This window comes from Hyalella azteca, unplaced genomic scaffold, assembly GCF_000764305.2.
Source record: "Hyalella azteca isolate HAZT.00-mixed unplaced genomic scaffold, Hazt_2.0.2 contig12764, whole genome shotgun sequence".
NCBI lineage: Eukaryota > Metazoa > Arthropoda > Malacostraca > Amphipoda > Hyalellidae > Hyalella > Hyalella azteca.
The window spans coordinates 453,595-474,133 of record NW_025942712.1 but is presented as its reverse complement, the minus strand read 5'-3'; positions in this window follow the sequence as shown (position 1 = coordinate 474,133).

Sequence of the window (20,539 nt, the reverse complement as noted above, 5' to 3'; positions counted from 1 at the left end):
AATCACAATCAGAAGCTGCCGCGTCTGTAAATTTTCACTGGGTCGCTGCCTATCTGCAGCCGGGGGGAGAGTTTTTAAAGTCGCACAGCAGGTCGCGAATGTAAAAAAAAAAATCAAGCTACGCACCTGTTTGTAAAATGTATCGACCAAATTAAATAATTGAGCCGACTGACAGCGTTCGGGAAGTACAGGTTTTCAATGTAAACAGAAATAATTATTTTAATCATGAATCGACAGCTATTTTTATGTGCAGTGTTCTGTGCTAAAGGCTCACGTCTCTTCTTGTACAGTCGACAAGATGAACAAAGTCCACACCCAATTCACGTCAGTTTCATTACATATTTAATATTGTTGATCTCACGCATGAATAATATATCATTGAGATAAGTTCTCGAGTGTCGACTTAGGCCGAGCAGCGGGTCGCATTCTTTGCCCATGCACAGCTACTGCAAACATAGAGAGAGAAGTTGTAACTTGAGCGAGGTTGTAAGTTTTGATGATCAGTTGGAAGTTGTAGCGAGCAGTTGCTAGCGGAACTTGAGGGGGGGTAATACCTTCGCTGATTGCGAAAGTTCAAGGGCTGATGCCACTTGACCATTGAGCCGATGATGAGTCGGTAAAAGTTTAATCAGCTTATAAAATCGAAAAGCTTTTTATCTTTTCTAACGAGCTTCCCCAAAAAAAAGTATATCTTGCGGCTTCCATGTTAAACTTAACAGTTTGCTCTTAAATTAATTTCCAGCAAATCTGGTGCGATGATTTCCAACATCGAAATAATATTTATTAACAGCCAAGCTGCTGTGTCGTCAGTATGTTTCATACAACACAGAGAAATTAATTAATTTCTTACCGTCAATAATTCAATTAATTAAGTTAATTGAAAAATATTGCCCCAAATGAAATTCAGTTGGTGAAGGGCCTCGAAAGTCTTGAGTTTTAAATGCAATAGAAGCTCGATCTCGTAATTGATAGCAGGGCGAGAAGTCACGCAAAGAGAACAATGTGTTCTGATGTTCCAAAATCAAATAATTATGCTGATCTATGCTGATTTACAACGATGCCATAAAAACAGGGTCAAACATCACATTTAATTCAATTGAAAATACAGGCGTATTTTTTTAAGTTGATTTTATATACTTGAAAATAGAGGCATTTATTTAAGAGTTGATTTTGTCAGGACACAGCCAATAAATTAAATTGCCTCAATAAAAGTTGAGGCAGCGAAAACATAATCGGGAGCCAGAAGGGAGATTGCAAGCGAATGCACCCAATTGATCCCATGTGGCGAATTCAGTAAATTCAGCGAAGAGAAACGCAACATCCATGCAGCCTAATAACTTTGGTAGACACGTATTAAAACATAAGATACTAATTATTAAAATCATAAGTTGACTTATTACGTAGCACATTCTTTTTCTCGGAATATTTCAGGTATTACTGAAGGATCATGATAAAACGACCGCGTTAATTCCTCGCAGGTTGTATCGCTTCTCAGTATTTTTAGGAATATTCGATAACAAACGACCTATACATGCGAACATTGCCGAAGAACTTTATGCGCAGGAATTGCAAGACGTACAAAATTTTTACATTATTAATGTAACTTTCGTTCTCGATACTCTGCTGAATATTAATATCGATTTCGAGAAATTCACGGGAGTTTTTTTATTAACCAAACAACTTCACATGAGACTGGAGACTTTACAGTTAAATAAATGTATCAAAATTTAATTTAATTTATACGGTTCCGTAAAACTTTAGTTTGATTTTGGATTTTGTTTCAATAATGGGTCAGGAAACAGGATGAATGTTTTTCTAGATTGAATTTTTGTTTAATTTAGGTATGCAGGATATAAAAACTCGTAAAGCAACACTCATCTGACATTTACAATTTACAATGAGAGATCAGATAATTTCTCCGAGCAAATCTAGGTTTTTTTTTGTTAGTTGACCATCCTACCAGCCGAAGAATGAAAATTTAGGGTCTATATATAAGCTCGATGTAAAATACATACGTTCTCGCACGTAAATCCAGGGAAGAAGCTTTAATAGTATATTTATATCTAGGTCCATGGAAATTAACGAGAAAAAATTTAATTGAATAAATTCCGATGCCATTTTCGTTGGAACCATCTAAGTAATTTTAAAATTCATTTGCAATGAAAAATATATTAAGCCCATTGCCACGTGGCAGATCAATTAATAAAATAACATTCATAACTAATCGAACTGACATATGGAGGTTGATTTATTATTCATCGCCTATAAATGATTGAACTGCCCCTGGCAAGACCAGTTTTCAATAATTCAAACTTAATTAATAATGAAACTGGATAGGCGCCCTAGCAAGCGCCGCACAGAATACTTTATTATTTTCTCCAGAGAACCTAATTTTCTCGGACTTGAATCACAATAAAAATTTAAATAGATTTTTCACGCAGGAACTTAGAATGTGTCACTTTCAGTCAATTACAGAAGAATTAAACTTATAAACGTGAAAAGATATTTTGCTGTCAATTATGCAATTCAAAGTCAAGAAGTACCAATCCCAACAAATTAGCGATAGTTAAAAATCTATTATTACAAAAATTATTGATGAACAAAATTGAAATATTTACAGAGTAGTGTTCGTTTTAATAGGTTTTTGCTCATTTTTCTACTCGAACGAAATATCGCCAATGAGGAGGCTTTAGTTTCTCCATGCACATGACAGTGCGCTTCGCTTCTTCAAAAATTAAAATTCTCATCACGAACACAAAGATAAATTAAGAAGTTCATAAGTGCAGGTTCGATGAGTGACGTTCGTACAGTGCGGAGACGCGAATTATTTATGCCGGTCACTTGGCCGGCCTCAACGAAGTTAACTTAAACATAACTTGTTAAATTGTTATTTAAGTTTACATTATTATTAATCGATATAAAGAGACCTTTCCTACAAATATGTAAAAAATATAACTCAGTACTCACTGCAGTGAGTGACAGAGAGCGCATTTTCTCGTCGACGAAAACTTGAGGTCACGGACAGACGGACGGACGGACGGACAGACAGACAGACAGACGGACGGACGGACATGGCGAGCACAATAGTGCATTTTTTCCATAAATGAGAAAATGCGCTAAAAATTGTAAAACGGCTCGAAACATTTATGTTCCAATTAAAACCGATTGCTCCAATTACGCTTTAGTTGATATAGAATGTATAGCGTCTTCTGTGCTCTTTGATTAGTTTGGTTAGACAAGCACTGCAATAACATAACAGTGACCTTCACTGCATCACTGCGACAAGGTTGCCCAGAGCACTGCAATAACATGACCGTGACTTCACTGCATCACTGCGACAAGGTTGCACAGAGCACTGCAATAACATGACCGTGACTTTCACTGCATCACTGCGACAAGGTTGCTCAGATCACTGCATTAACATGACCGTGACTAATAACATGACCGTGACCTTCACTGCATCACTGCGACAAGGTTGTCCAGAGCACTGCTATAACATGACCGTGACCTTCACTGCATCACTGCATGGGCTGTGGCTGACACCGCGTGCAGCGGTACACTATTGATTGTAACTGTTTTTAATTGGAAGCTCTTACGTTCACACCTATCGAAATAAGAGAACTCGAGTTCAAGAATGTTACATACGGTTTGTAGCCGTAAGACCTTTAACGGCTGCTTCACCATTCTGTTTTACCACAATTACGACTAGATTTTGTAGGCACTAAAAAAGTCAGCAATCGTCAGCTATGGAAAGATCGGGTTCCAAAAGCCGGATCCCTTGTGAATCAAGTCACGAAAAGTACAAGAATCGGCAACAGGCCATGGGCCTATTTCTTCAGTGCCCACACTTCTATTATATTCTATGACATGTTGGGCAAATTTGTACTGCAATTCATCCAACTCGAGCATCCTCAAGAGCTTTTTAGCCTAAATTTGAATAGATTTTATTTGCTCAAAAATTTCACGTGAAATGCGATTGCTTTTATTCGTCTAGTTTATCATCATTCGAATTTTCAGAATTGTCAATAATAATAGTTGCAGTTGAATCCTGGGCGCATGCCACTGTTTCGAGAAATCATTCTCAGCCAAACATATTTTCGAAAGTGTTGTATCAAAATTTTTCGTTCTGTAAACTGGGTCCTTAGTTCACCGCGTTTCCATAAGGCAGTTAAATATCTAATCTAAGTACGAATCACCAAACCAAACCGAAATGGGATAAAAGCGAGCACTTCGTGCTCCACCTTGCTAACTAAAATTCCAGCGGAGCTTGATTGCCAATCTGGTTCAGGTTTTTTACAGTTGTAAAGTTTCGTGCTTGACGCCGGACTTGACGCATAAATGACTTACTTTGTACAAAGACAAATTAGAATCTACTTAAAATAAATAATACGAGAAAAGTAAAAAAGTTCTTTGCAGCGGTAAAAAGGGAGACGGTGGACACTTCAGAGTTGAATAAAATGTATTTTTATGGCACTAATACATTATTACATCACTCTACGTTACCCTGGCCCCCTCATTAAACCTGAGTCATACTAATTTGATGATTTAATTTAATTATCTACATCTAATTCCTCCCACTCAAAACAAAATATTGTTCAAATGAACAAAATGTGCACCGTTTTGGACCAATGTGTCCAAATGTGCATTTTTTGGACGAAATGTGCTGGAACTTGTATTCCTGCTCCGTTCAAACGTGCGTATAAAATTTACTCTGATTCCCTAACGTCTAATATGCACTTCGACGCAGGATGGCAAGATGAGTTGATAGCACCCGACAGGTCTTCACATATTTAATAGCAAGCAATAGTCAGAATGGCAGGGCTAGGCAGAAGCGGTCGTTGCGTTACGGAAATGCTTAGGTATTGACCTGTTCGGGAGTCGAGCCTTTACGTTCAATTTTGTTTCTTGCTTAACTTATTGCGAATGAATAGTCATTCAAGTATATATATTATTTCATGATAGATCAGATTTGAACTTTCGAACATAACTCAGTTAAGTATGCGCTGATAGGTGCAAACGGTATTTGAATGCAGGAGAAATTTTATTCCAATTCTCGATCGATTGATCAGTTAATCTTTTGTTTTGTGCCATCTAAAATTTTTTGGGCCATAATCAAGCTGATATTATGAAAGTAAATTCATGTAAAAAAACGTGGTCAGAACAAATGCTAGAATAAATTTGATCTTTATCATGTCGGCAACAAGAATTTCTTAGCAAGAGAGTAACACAGAACAAGAGCTCGGGAATACAGTATACAAAGTGGCTAATATCGAGGTATTGATCACACGCCATAGCTCGGTTCTGCTGCTACACAAGACAGAAGACCTGCGTGCAATATAAAGACCATACCTGCGTGCAATATAAAGACCTGCGTGCAATATAAAGATCTGCATGCAATAAAAAGACCAGCGTGCAATATAGGTCTTTATATTGCACCTGCGTGCATTATAAAGACCAGCAAGCAATATAAAGACCAGCAAGCAATATAAAGACCTGCGTGCAATATAAAGACCTATAGTGTTTGTTGCTCGCGCCAAAGCCTATAAACTATGGCGCTATTGAGGCGCTAACAACACAATAGCCTAGAGGCTGGCGTGGCTCAATGACCGGCGATGTGTCACCAATAACCGAGAAATTGGTGTCATCTCAGCTAGTAAATATATGTAATGTAATGATAATAAATATATAATGGTTGTAAATATATGTAATTATTGTAATTACAATATTCATAACAATTATAAATACATTTACACATTAAGAGCGGATGTCAGCTGGAAATCGGACTCATTCAACCGCATTCCCAATAAAGCGCATTGCGAATAACAAAAGCTTAAAAACTTCATGAAAGATGCGCTTTACCGTTGACAGAGATATTGCCCTCCGGTGATTATAATTAATGAAAACTAAAACCTAATTATTAAAGACGACGTTAAACATTTCATGTTGAATATAATATAAATTTTAATTATATATTAAGTTCATAAAAGATGCGCTTCACCGTTGACAGAGATGTTGCCCTCCGGTGATAATTAATTGAAACTAAAATTTAATTATTAAAGACGACATTTCAAATTGAATGAAACATAAATTTTAATTATATATTAAATTCATTCAAGATGCGCTTCACCGTTGACAGAGATGTTGCCCTTAGGTGATTATAATTAATGAAAACTAAAATTTAATTATAAAAGACGACATTTCATGTTGAATATAACATAAATTTTAATTATATATTAAGTTCATCAAAGATGCGCTTTACCGTTGACAGAGATGTTGCTCTCCAGTCATAATTAATTGAAACTAAAACCTAATTATTAAAGACGACATTTCAAATTAAATGAAACATAAATTTTAATTATATATTTCCGCGCCTGAGGTGCAGCCCGAGGCTCAAGAAGCAAGCCTCAGAAAATACGGAGGTCATAACGGACCATTATATGCTACGCGCTCCTGTTATGTGATGCTGGCGAGAACTCCAGAGGGTCTATTTTCTGGCAAGTAAAAGGGGAGTATCTGGCTGAATTTTATGCCTAGTTCATCCCAACAATGATAATTTAGATGTGAAGTTACCTGATTCTACTGATGAAATTATTTGTGAATAATTAAAAAGGAAAATTTACAGAAAAGAAAGTATAACTGGCGATTTTCACTGTTCTCAACCGATCGTTTTCTTGTAACCACGTGTATCAACTTTCTAATTTACAAGAATTCTAGCCATTGTGAATGTAGAATGCCGATAATAACCCCAAAACGCACTTGCAATATTTTAAATTAATCTTTTCAAGAAGTACACATATGAGTTTCTACAGTTCTTGTCATTAATAAAACTTTGCTTGGAAGAATTTTTGCCTGGAAAGAGTTTTCCCGAAAAATGTTCATTTGCTCGCTGAGGATGCATTTTTACAGGTGAATTATTTTTGAAGTAACGAGAACATAATTGTTAATAATTTTATGTTCTAAACTCTCGATTCAAAGATTTATTCTTCACAATTTCATACTGAATGTGGTTGAGAAGTTCACTCACACGATACAAATTCGGCACTTTAGCAAAATTCTGCTGATTTAGTCAATGAATTTGAATAGGCTTCTTCCAGTGAATAAATTCTGATAGTGAATAAACAATTTTTGAAATGGCATGAAATGTCAGTGAATGTTTTAAATCCTCAACTTTTCAAATTATCAGGACAGAATTTTAGAGTAAGAAAAGTTAGGAGCTTTCAAGTTTTGCTCGGGATTATTCAGTTCTCGCCTAGTAGACGATCACTGATCGAGACTCAGCGAATTTCTGCTGCATATTAGAAATTTGTGTTTAAAAAAGTTTAAAAAAGGCCTATCCATACGACTTATTTTTATCTCTATACGTATCGTTGCAGGCGTATTTTAATGCCTAAAAAGTCGAATTAAACATACTAGTGCCGAGTATATACGTGAAAAGTCTCCCTTGAATTCGAGGCTTGAAAGAAAACTCAAAATTCCGAAGCTCTCGTTACCTGCTAACAAGATTTAACTTGCAGGCGACGCTTCGGGTTTGGCGGGAAGAAAATTCCACAGCGATTCAAAGGGAAGAAGCCTGTATTTGCTTCTTCTTTACCTTTCAGAATGTTTGAGAATTGAAGCCTTGTCAGGGCAGGTTTCGGTGCAAAAGGAAGCTCATTCTTCGATCCTCATGGAAAACCACGCGAATTAAAAATCAATGCAATTTACCAGCTTCCTAATTTAAAAAATGCGTTTTTCTAAGGTGAATTTGATAAATTTTGCACAGGCAGGCAAACATATGCTCGGTTTCTATAAAAATGTAGAAATTACGATGTTTTGGTATTATAAAAAACAACTAAATTTTTTTCAGGCTCTTTAATTAAATAATGTATTTTTAATTAAAGATAAATAAAAAAGTATCTATATTTGAAGACAGTACCTCAGTATTATCAACCAAGGCTTACAGTTGCCTCTTTTCAGTGCATCCAACTCAAAGATGACATATTAGGACGGCATTCAAACATGCTCACGATTGCTTCTCATCCGGCTCGTGATACTCAGGCGATGCGGACGCCCCAAACCTAATTAAGCTCTAATCCCGCCACAAATTTCACAGTTTACGAGCAAGGATCGAAGGTCAAGCTTGCGTGACACGACCTTTGCCATTCGTCACAAGCGCAGTCAGCGGTGCGGTCGCAGCTCAGGTAAAAATAGCTGTGGGCTTAAGGGTGGCAGATGAGTGAGAGGAGGTCAGCCTGTGCTGGTGCAACTTCTATTCCCAATAGAATATGAGCTTTTCAAGCAAGGACTTGTTATCCAAGCGTCATCCCCATTCAAAAACCCTTCATACTCGCCATCAGCTCTTCACGTGTCGTCATCAGTTTCAAGAGCTCATCGGAACGCTCAGAACGGTCCGCATTGAGGATAAAAGAAAGACTGATAGAAAACTATAGCTGCTGGAATAGAGCTACAGCTGTTAGACTAGAGCTATAGCTGTTGGAATAGAGCTATAGCTGTTGGAATAGAGCTACAGCTGTTAGACTAGAGCTATATGCGCGGTCTTAGGTCATCAGAGATCATGCGCTGTCTTAGGTCATCAGAGATCATGCGCTGTCTTAGGTCATCAGAGTTCGCCTGCAAGCACCAGCCATTAAGCAACGCTCGGACAGGCTCGCTGAGATAACACGGCAGCGATGGAGCGTCATACGCCTGACAATGGCTTAATTGGAAACAAATTAATTCCGTTAGCCGGCTTCATGGAATTGCGAAGCCAGGCGCGCTAGTTGAAGAATGAAATGGATAAACACTGCTACAGCGTCATATTAGAGAATTACCAACGAGACAAAATTGATATAAGCTCACTGCTCAGCATTGCATGTGAACTATAAGAGAAAATAACGAGTAACTCAAAGTAATTGAACTTGTTCATGTTGAACTTGTGATCAATTTAGAACAGATGTACTGAGTTGTGAATTTTCCCTCATTGCACCTATCAGCATGAGTGATAAATTGTCCCCTTATTTGTAGAAGTTTTTGTTGATTAATGACACAAATGTCCAGTAGTCAAATAACTCAGAGATAAAGTCACTGAAATATCCGATAGTGAGCACGAGTTTACCGCGCTGCAAAATATTTGTTACAAAGCGAAAATAAAAAATTCATGCAGCTAATGAAATATTCAAATGCAGGAAGTGCAGAGACCTGGAGGGTGCGACAATAAACTAAAGTAGAAAATGAGTATAATAAAGTAGAAATGATTACCTAGTTTTGCCAGTTCCTTTATTATATGTAAACTAATTCACGAATTTTTCCAACACGTAAATATTACTATAAGCGAAAAAAGCATGACCTAAATTCATTGCTACTTTTAACGCTGATGCTGACTTCAAGTGCACTAAATTTATTATGCTAATGATGGCAGAAAATTTTATGCGGAGCATCGGCCTGTTGCATATTTAGGTCAGAAATACCTCGTAATTTATGATCAAACATTTCATGGACGTAGACTCCATCCTGTCATCTAATGCAGGACTTGCTCGTGAACTTTAAGTGAATGACGTTGTCAAAAAATTGGATTTGAATTTGACATTATATGGAACCGACGTATTTGAGACGAGGTTTTTGAGAAATCAGGTTTAGGGCTCATGTCAGGAAAATATCATTTCGGATCTCGTGAAATTTCAGACTTCAAACATACTTCTATGATAGGCAAAAATTGAGAGTCGTACAAAGTTCAGCGCCATGTTGTGAATGAAATTTGGCAATTAAGATTCTATAGCACAAAAGGTTCAAATCCTTCTCCTCTCGATAGAGACAAAAAAGTTCTATAAAAAGTTACATAAAAGTTCTATAAGTATATAAAGTTCTTCTATAACCTTTTTTAATCAAATGTTTCTTCACAGGACCATTAATGTCCATCATTAATTTAAACATTTGAAAAATTATAGTTCATATTAACAGTACGTCGTGCAAATAGCCTGCAGTGTTATTAACGACACAAATAAACACCTTAGGAAATTTAAATTTCATGTTCAGTTTAAAATTTGTACATTTTTAGTGCTGCTCAGGAGCAGGCAAATGTTAATCGATATCCAGGAAAAGGCTCTACCAAAAATTTGTCGAGAGAATACTGACGTTAAAAGATTGGCATTATCTTGATCAGTGTATGCGGACGAAAATTGAAAAATACATTTTTTATTGTTTTATTTTAGGTACTCTTGAGAATTCCAGCTGTTAGAGAACTGAGGTACCACGGAGAAATGAGGCTGCTTCACAAAAAGTTTCTAGAAGAAGGAAACTGTTTCCGAGGGCCAAGTCTTCACATTCAGTGGATCGAAGGAAACAAGAGACGCATGCCCACCAATGTTAAAGTGGGGAGACAATATCAGCTCGATTTTCATTACGCAAAATTTCTTATTTAACATATAAAATCGGCTCAAAAAAAGGTTTATTTTAATTAATATGAGCAAATTATTTATTATCTCTGAAGGTTTCACGCCTTTAATACTTTTGAACGGGGTCATACTCGTATAATGTCTACTTGAAGGTATAATGTTATATTTGTGGATGGACAGATGGAATAATTTCATTAACATATTAAAAAATAAGGTTCAACTAAGCCTAATATTAATTTCATTTCAAATTTGGTGCATATCAGTGAAATGAATTAGAAAGCACCTGTGTAGAGCGTCTGTACAATTAATTGTTTACCTATGAAAGTTAACCACTGCGAGTGTAAACACTGTTAGAAAAATTACCGTTAACGGTATTACCGGCGTTTCAGAGGCCGGTCGGCACGTGGAAAGAAACAACTTGTCGCCGTTTTTATTCTAATTTAACCCTAGAAATCCGTTAAACATCTGATAAAAACGGCGAAACAGTTCATTTTCACGGAGTGACCGGCCACTAGAACGCCAGTGGGACCGTTTTTTCACCGTTTTTTTCTAACAGTGAACCAAACATGCAGATAAATGCAAGCTGCTCAGAATTGCTCTCGTCACTCACAACTGTTGCTGCTCACTTGTTGCTCATCATTGGTCGACCAAAAAATCTATAATAAAATTAATTTCAAGCTTGTTCATGTAAAGTTACGAGCTCATAATAAACATAAGTGTTTTTAAATGATGAAAGTAATTCTCGTAATGAAAGTAAACATTGAAAGTACACATTGAAATATACATGAAAGAACACATTACATTCCCGATAGCGTTTAATTTAGTACAAATGGAGTAAGTGAACTTTTTAAACTCAAATTAACTGAAGTTTCGTGAGGCCAATACCTTTAATGCTTCTGAAAATTAGAATTCTTGAATAAGAGAAGCCGAATGAGATAATTTAAGCATCACATTCTATGGCCACTGAAGTAAAAACTGGGAAAACTGGGACTTGAAATCACGATTAAAACATCCAAATTTCAGCTGATAACTTTACGAAGTTCAATCTTGCGTCACTGAATGGACAGAAAAGTATTAACGAAATTCCAATGTAGCTCCGTGTTATTTGTTCGGAATTATCCGAGACAAATTAACGTAGCGGAGGACAAACGCGAGCGACGCACATGATGTCTCGACGGCATCTGAGTTAACACTGAATTTATGGTGTGGCCGCAAGCGAGGTAAAGCCTGGGGAGGCTGAGGGCATCGTACCGGACAGGTGGGAGTGATGGGAGTCTATATATACTGCCATGTAAATCGACTTGTGCTGAACAAAGGGAAACATTCAGTATTTGAATGCAAGTAACTATAATTTTACCTTAACACCGAAGAAAAACTTTTTCAGCTACAGAGGATACAAAAAATTGCAAATATTTTTGCTAAGTATCTCAACAGACAATATGAACAATCTGGCACTGTCCTATAAATCGACGTGTGCTAAACAAAGGGAAACATTCAGTATTTGAATGCAAGTAACTATAATTTTACCTTAACACTGAAGAAAAACTTTTTTCAGCTACAGAGGAAACAATTGAATGCACAAATATTTTTACAAAGTATTTCAAAAAAATTTTATGAACAATCTGGCAGCAGGAAGCAGAAATAAAAAAATATAACTCAGTACTCACTGCAGTGAGTGACAGAGAGCGCATTTTCTCGTCGACGAAAACTTGAGGTCACGGACAGACTGACGGACAGACGGACAGACAGACAGACAGACAGACAGACAGACGGACGGACAGACATGGCGAGCACAATAGTGCATTTTTTTCCATAAATGAGAAAATGCGCTAAAAACTGTCTAATAATGAACAGGTTTCATAGAGGTTTCATTTCAACCTTCTCTCTATAGGTAGGGACCGAAAAAATCAAGCTATGCAAAAACAAAATGTAAATCGATTACACCGGAACTTCTTGGATGCATTGAAAAATGGCAAACTACTGTATTACGAAAAATTTCAGTCTCTTTCAAGTTTATCGTAGTTTCATAATTAGACTGACGAATAATAATCCGACCCAGGCTTTTTATGAAACTAAAGACTCTGCCCTGAGTTTGGATTTACATGTCTGATGTCGACTTTTGTTGTCTAAAACGAATCATAAAAAGACGAAGGTAGCGATTGAGTTTCACGTTGTATAAAATAATTTTAAATTTTTTCGCTAGATTTTGAAACAAGATTAGGGCATGCAGTAGTTTTGCGATGCTCTGATTTATTAACATCGCGAGGGCTTCAACACTTGTTGATAATCTTGTCATACGTGACTGATAAGTGAGATAAGTAGCTGTCCAAATAAATGTATAAATGAAGAATTTGTTTAAAGAAGGAACCCAAATAATCGTGGATGAAATAAATAACAATAGGCAATGATTACTATTTGAAAAGTTAAATGTTGAAAACTGTATTTTCAAATTTAAAAATAAATTTATTTTCAAAATGTTTCAGGGATAAAATTTTTTCGCTGTCTATAGCATCCATTGTTAATTTTATTTAACGGTGGTGCTTGTTGTAAGCTAGAATAAATAAATGCTTGCCACTGATATATCAGCCACGATCTCCGCTTGAGTCTGTCACTTGAGTCGCCAGGCATCCGTCAACCAAGTGGCTAGTGTCACTTGAGTCGCCAGGCATCCGGCAACCAAGAGGCTAGTGTNTTTATCCATTTCCATGGCTGGGAATGGCTTTTTATCCATTTCCATGGCTGGGAATGGCTTTTTATCCATTTCCATGGCTGGGAATGGCTTTTTATCCATTTCCATGGCTGGGAATGGCTTTTTATCCATTTCCATGGCTGGGAATGGCTTTTTATCCATTTCCATGGCTGGGAATGGCTTTTTATCCATTTCCATGGCTGGGAATGGCTTTTTATCCATTTCCATGGCTGGGAATGGCTTTTTATCCATTTCCATGGCTGGGAATGGCTTTTATCCATTTCCATGGCTGGGAATGGAACAGTACGCATGGTGGAGTTGATCGCTTCATGGCAAGGCACGTCTACGGTTGAAAATAGAGAATTTTTGCCCGAATTAATTATCATTAAAATTTAATTAACTTGACTTACGTGGAGCCTCTTGTCTATAGGCTGTATGCCATGATGACTTGAAAGTCACTACATTCGTACTAACAAGACAATCCCCTTCACTCACACAGGCAAGTCCCATGACTCAAGCAGGCCGGCAGCATCCTTTGGGAGCTAAATAGAAGCAAGTTGAGAGCACCACCAATTGAATTCGAGGCGGAAAAAATAAAGACTGGGAAAAACAAGCACATAATAACATATATGTAGATGCTCCCGCATGTCGCTCAGGGATCGTTAACGGACCTCGTCCATTCTACGCGATCTCTGGAGACGAATTTCCAGCATCAGCAAATTCGGGAACAACACAAAAAACATCGGAAGTTGTGAGTATGAAATTCCGTTTCCTATTGCGACAAGATCCATATAGCCGATATATTGAAAACGCTTTCACGGAGCCCAATGACCATGATATTGAAACCCAATATATCTATAGCTTGAAGCCACAATGTAAAGAAGCCAATATATCACACTGCCGTATAAAAGTCTCAGCCTGCAAAAATGCTTGTCAACAGCCTTTTCAGCTGCAACTGTAGGCAATTCTTGTGACGTCATAAATGTTGCAAATAAACGTATATGAAGGAAAAATAATAGAAACTCAATATCGTATGTAGGTCGTTGATATGTTTATCCTTACGAAATAAGATATATTTTATTGCTAGTCGATGAATGGAGAGTGTTGACCTCCTATGAAACAACCATGATATCGAACTCGAAATTGGAGCAGCTGCTGCAAAGCAATACTAGTTACAGGTGTCATCTTTATTGAATGTCAAACAAGCAATATTAAAATATTTCCATTGGGGCGTTGTAATATGTTTACGAAGAATTAAAAAAACAGCGTCTTAAGCTACGAATCCTTTCCCAATAAGAAGTACTAATTATCGGAAACGTTTCTAGGCCCACAACTTGAAGATTAAAGTCATCCAAACATTAAGTTTGCATGACTATTTCAATCGACTAAAGAAAGAAAGCGTCAACGAAGTTGACTGTCGTCCGTGTTTTGAATATTTTAGTAATCGCTTCATGACATTGAGCATGTCCTTCACTCTCATAGGTACTGGTGTAACAACGATCGTTTTGTTCAACTAACACTGCAGATATTTAATTATTTGCGTTTGTACCAGCGTTTGTAAAGCGCATAAGAAATATCGAATTGTTAAACGCAAGATTTGGATAAATTTAGGGAGGCGATTTTCACGAGATGAAAGAGTTAGTTCATAACGGATCATGAAATGAACTATAAAGAATATTTTCATCATTGTAGTTACAGATGAGATATGTGAGCAATTGCGTATTGAAGCGTGATTAAAAATAAAGGCGGAAAAAGTATTAAATATAAATCATAAAGATTTAAAGTGAATGAATGGATAAAATAAGAGTATTTTTCTAATCAATACAGAAGGGAACACTATTTGCCGTGGTAATAGTACGAGCTGTTTTATTAAGGCGAGTCTCTATAAACAAATTGACTTGCAACAACGTTTGTTCCATCAAATAACCCGGAAGCATCACGAGTGAACAACAAAACACTTGTCAGTCTCGGCAAATACAACAGAGAGTTCAACTGCGAAAACAACACTCGAGTACAGCTCGGCACTTCCTGACTCTCTGGAACCAACAAGGATTTGAGGTCACATAAGAGGATTTGGTGCAAAAAAAAGAGGTTTGTGCGCCAGAGAAACCACGACAATGAAATAATATTTACATTTTTTGGAGCCTTGGACGTTTCGAGTTAACAAGCAAAATCACTAGGAGGGAAAACTAGAGTTAGCTTTTATGGCTAGGATCAACTGGAATCACGAGTCCTAACGCAGCCTTTAGTTCATGTATCCTGACTTGCAGGATCAAAGTAACTGTTAGGAGAGGCGGAGCTGAATATTTATTGTAGTTAATAGAGATGCAGAACTCAGCTTTCCAAGCTCTATTGCTCTTGCTACTGACATGTGAGTTATTGTCAGATATTTGGCTGATACGTGCGTACATATACTACATGTAATAAATGTAGGAATTTTAAAACATTTATATTAAAATAATTTTTGTGCTCAGTAACCAATTTCGACTAAGTTTCTTTACTTACAGAGTAATTTCTTCAATGGAAGAATAAATTCATGATGATTGATTGCATAGGTTATCAAATTTAGAATTAAGTCATTCACTGCATGGGCTCTTTAAATCACAATAATCTATCAGACATATTTGTGAAATTTTCGTTTTTTATAGGCCTGCATGGTGCAATGGATATAAAGGGACTATTTGAGCGCGGATACTCAATACCATCGGTTTGGCAAATCATTTATGCCTGAAATATATTTTTATTATGATAAGGCATTGAAAAATGGAAAAGAAGGGAGATGGCTTTGGGCTGGTTGGGTTAAAACATTGAAATGGGTTTTTCGTTTAGCAAGAATAAATGTTGTCTGAAATTGGGAGGTGAAGTTTGTTTCGAATGTTAGAGCAGCACTTCAGGCTGACAGAACTTCTATTGATGAGCTGATTGGATCGGGACCTGCATTGATTAAAATTGATGCAATGGAACATTTTTAAACGGTTTTTGCACAACGTAATTAAGGGAAGCGGAGTAGTGTAAGCATTATTAGGGGTCTCTCTCATTTCTCCCACAAGGAGGAAAATGGGATTATTGAAATGAATTTGTGAAATCGTGATTCTCAAAAATACTTGTGCTTATAAAATTCTTTGCTCATTTTCATCGTGCAACGCTAGTTAAGCTAATGGGTGTAAAGTAAAAGCTACTTGAACCGTCCCTAAACAGGAGGGAAAATAAAATCTACGTATTTTGCAGCAAACATTTCATTATATCCAAATGATTTCATTACACTGCTAAGCTTGTGAAATTTGTAGATACAATGCACGTTTAGGCTACGAAAAATGATTGGAATTTAATTATCATTTACATTTAGTTAAAAAATGGAAAAGTGACATTGTAAATTTTTACAGGTATGTGGCTAAAATCTCGTGGTGACTCGACAATATCAATTCTTGGCAAACAAAATCTCAAAAAATTAATCCAATTAAACACAAGTTTTTAATTGATTGAACAAGCTCAAACAAATAATGAGACAAGTGTTACGAACGCACTTTACTGATGCATTTGAAACTACAAAAATGCAGATCAAGAACTTAAACATTCCAAATTGACATCAATTATCTACTATATTACTGCTAATAATAATATATTACTAATCATCTACTATAAATATTACTATACCTCCATATCTGATATAAATTACAAAAATAATAACCATTAGCTCGTGAACTAGAATATTCAATAAAAAATCTAAATTGGCAATTTGTCAATGAATAATGCTTCGTAATATATTAATAGAGACTTTTAATATATAATTACCAAGTGTCTTTCCACCTACCGTACGTCGCTGTGGATTGACGCGACAAATTTTAGGCCCAAACGTCCCCCAAAGATTATTTCAGAAAGTGAATTACTGCCATAAAATTCTATGTACAGCAGCAATTAAACTACCACTAGACATAGATACTAGATTAGATATAACTACCTTTAAATTCACAGTAAATTTTTACGGATAAAAAATTATTAAACTTCTTAATTTTGTTTTTAAAAAGATGATGTGGTTTGTGAAGCTACAAAATATTTTAAAGTTCAATTAAATATTTGCAATGAACATTTTGGTCAATTATGGAACTAAATAATTTCTATACGCTTTTGATCATGGATACAGAGTAAAATTTGAATGAAAATACAAAAATTTTAAAGTCTAGCGTTGTTGCAATTTGCACTTTCATTCAAACATAATTTTCATCAATGTCGTTCAACGAAAAATGGACTAGAAACACTGTCCGAAACTGCTTTTGCTTGCTGCCTTGTTTGTCGGACCTTATTGCTATTTTTAATAAAAACTAATCGCGAGATGTTTTAGCTCCGTGTGTGGCGAATGCTACAAAAAGCGATTTCACAACAACAGGTGTCGAAAAGTTTCTCTTTTCGGCTTAAAAGTTTAGCTGTTGGTGACAGCTTTATAATTATTGCGCAATAAACGATGGAAGAAGGCTTCGAAGAATTAACTATCTTAGCCGTCACCCTATGTATTTCGTTGTCAAGCGGCTTCATTTTACCGTAGCGATAGCAAGAGAACGCTGCACACGATGTGAACTACTTGTCTAACGGTGCAGCATCGTCAACTGACTACTTGTCTAAAAACGGTGCAGCATCACCAACTGACTACTTGCCTAACGGTGCAGCATCACCAACTGACTACTTGTCTAACGGTGCAGCATCGTCAACTGACTACTTGTCTAACGGTGCAGCATCGTCAACTGACTTCACTGGAGAATCTATCCTGAACTGCGTGTTCTGTTGCAGGTCATTGTTATTGCTTATTGTTTTTATTGTGGATTATTGTTTTTGCAGACAAACGTGTGTTCGTGAATCAACGGTGTAGTAAATGCTGTTTGATAAAGTATATCTACCTCAGTGATATTCGGACAGAAAAAGACCATGGATGAACTGTCAAAGCAACCGCGGTTAAAACATTATATTTCTTTTGTTTTTAGTACCACGAGCATTCATATTAACGACCTGGTTACGTACTACAAGATGGGAAGAAATTATATTTTGCTGTGTTATTGTGATTTTTTTGGCAATGTTAATTTTTTTGGTTTGATTCGAATTAATTAAGAAAATTGTCATAAATTGAAGGCAGTGCATTAGAAGATCATCGTTTAAATTCTCCCTCCCTTAAAAGTCAATTTTCTGGCGCTCTAGTTGATCAATTTAATGTAATACGGCTCACGATGCTTAGAAATTCGATTTTTTATCGCTATTTTTGGCAAGAATTTGATTAGTACAGCAAGCATGACAATGAGAGCCCCACGAATTTCCGTATGCAGGCAGCATCGCTTCGAAACAATCTGGCGGCGACCGATGAAAATGGAAATACATGCTAATTTTAACGAACAAACCCTGATCTTCACTATATGTTTCGAACGATAAAATTTTTAAAATTATATATCAATATAGAATGAAATTGATGATACAATAAAAACTTCTTGCAACATTCAGCACAATGCATTGGTTCGATATTAAAATTGCTTTACCAGTGAAACACTAAAATGATTTGAAAAGAATTAAAGTCTCCAGTACTAGCTGGAACTCTTATTATGTGTTTCGTTTGATCCTGCGATTCTCGTGAGGGCGTTCAACTTTACACCAGACACCTTTGCACAGACTTTACCCAGGCAGACAAAAGATCCATTATTAGGTACAATATCTAAAAGCTCTGTTTAAAAAAATTAGGCAATTACGCACAGAAACTCATAATGAAAATATTTGTGCTAACTGGATGCAAGTCTCCCAGCAGCGCACGTTAATTACATTCACAATTAGAGGCATTCTCCATAAAATATCTTCCTGCTGAAAATTAGAGAGAAGAGTAGGAGTTCAGGGGAATATTCGATCAAAAATCAAAATTCTCTTCCAATTTAAAACTGGGAAAGAGAAATTGAGTCTCACTCCCCTTTTCCTTAACGTAGTTGCTCTGAATATGGATGTCCATTGTACATTCTACCACATGACCAAGTCCACATTGTGTAAATGATTCACAAATTCCCACGCTATTATTACTTCTGCTCTTTTTACTTCTACGTTAAATTTTGTATTGAATTACATTTCTATTTTCTCTAGTTCGCTTAGTCATGACTTGCGTTGTCGTCGCAGGATTCAAATTTTGGATATTTGACAGCGACAACAGACTTCCTGCAATACGTTTCAATTGCAATATCAACTTTACCCACGTGGACATTTTCTCCTCAAAGAACACATAGTCCGCAATAATTAAATCGTTCATCAGCATTAACCTTCTTTGATATAATTAAGTTTAATGAGGCATTCACGTCTCCGGTAAGCAATTAACGAAAACATAAACTAAAAATAATTCAAAACTTTAGTTCTTTTTACTTCCAAGATGATGTTCAGTTAAAACGATTTGGAAAAATATTTTGTTTAAAGTTGCAATGAGAACGAGTTCATATCTTACCGCTTTGTTACCATCAAAAAGTTATTTAAAATACCGCCTTCCGTCACACTTTCTTCAGCGAACGAACAACCTGATATATCCAGAGCAACCATGTTAAGGAAAAGGGGCTTGAGGGTCAATTTCTGATTATTGTCAATTCCCAGTTTCAAATTGGAAGAGAATTTTGATTTTTGATCGAAAATTCATCTGAGCTCCCACTACTTGATAAATCGTTGTCAACCCTTCGTACTGCATGTTGTTTAGATTATTACTCTTCTACTCATGCAGATGTTAAGGCAGTTTTTTTACTGAATCACATTTTCAGTGCAGGACTTGTAATACATTTTCATTTCAACACAGACAATAAAAATACAGATCGTCTATTACGGAGTGAAAATCATAGAACAAACATGAAGTGCACAGAAAATGTTCGATAACATTGGAGCTTAACTATTATTGGAGATAGAAGAATGGCTTTAGGGGGAAGAGAGGCGGGCGATGGCACTTTAAAGTTCGATGTACCACAGAGCTACAGCAACAGGTGCACGTTTGGCTTGAAGGTCAAATAAAGCAGGACTTGAACTCGTTGCTTTCCCATAAAACTCCAGGCACAAAACCAACAACCTGAAGTTTTTTTAGCCAACGCTGAGATAAAGTACAGTTAGTCAATTTTTCTGAGGAACGACCGGTGGATGGTTACCGTCTGACCGAAAATTCAAGAAGATTGGCTCGAATCAGATTAGTTGAGGGATACTGCTGAGGCTAACACTGAATTTAACATCGTGAAAAAGGATTTATTTGGGCGGTGGTGCTAAAAACGACGTCCATTATTCGAGGCTGCGTGAAAGATGTTTAGAAGATCCTTATAATGATGATTTGGGGCTCCTTTATAAACCTTATAATCCATCCTCATAATGATGTTTTTATGTGTAAAAGACGCATAAACCAATCCAAACCAAAATAACTTGTTGGGAGAATTCTTGTAAATTTGACACATTCACTCGTCTGTCAAGCTTAGGTTTAACCAATGGGCTTGCATGCTAATAA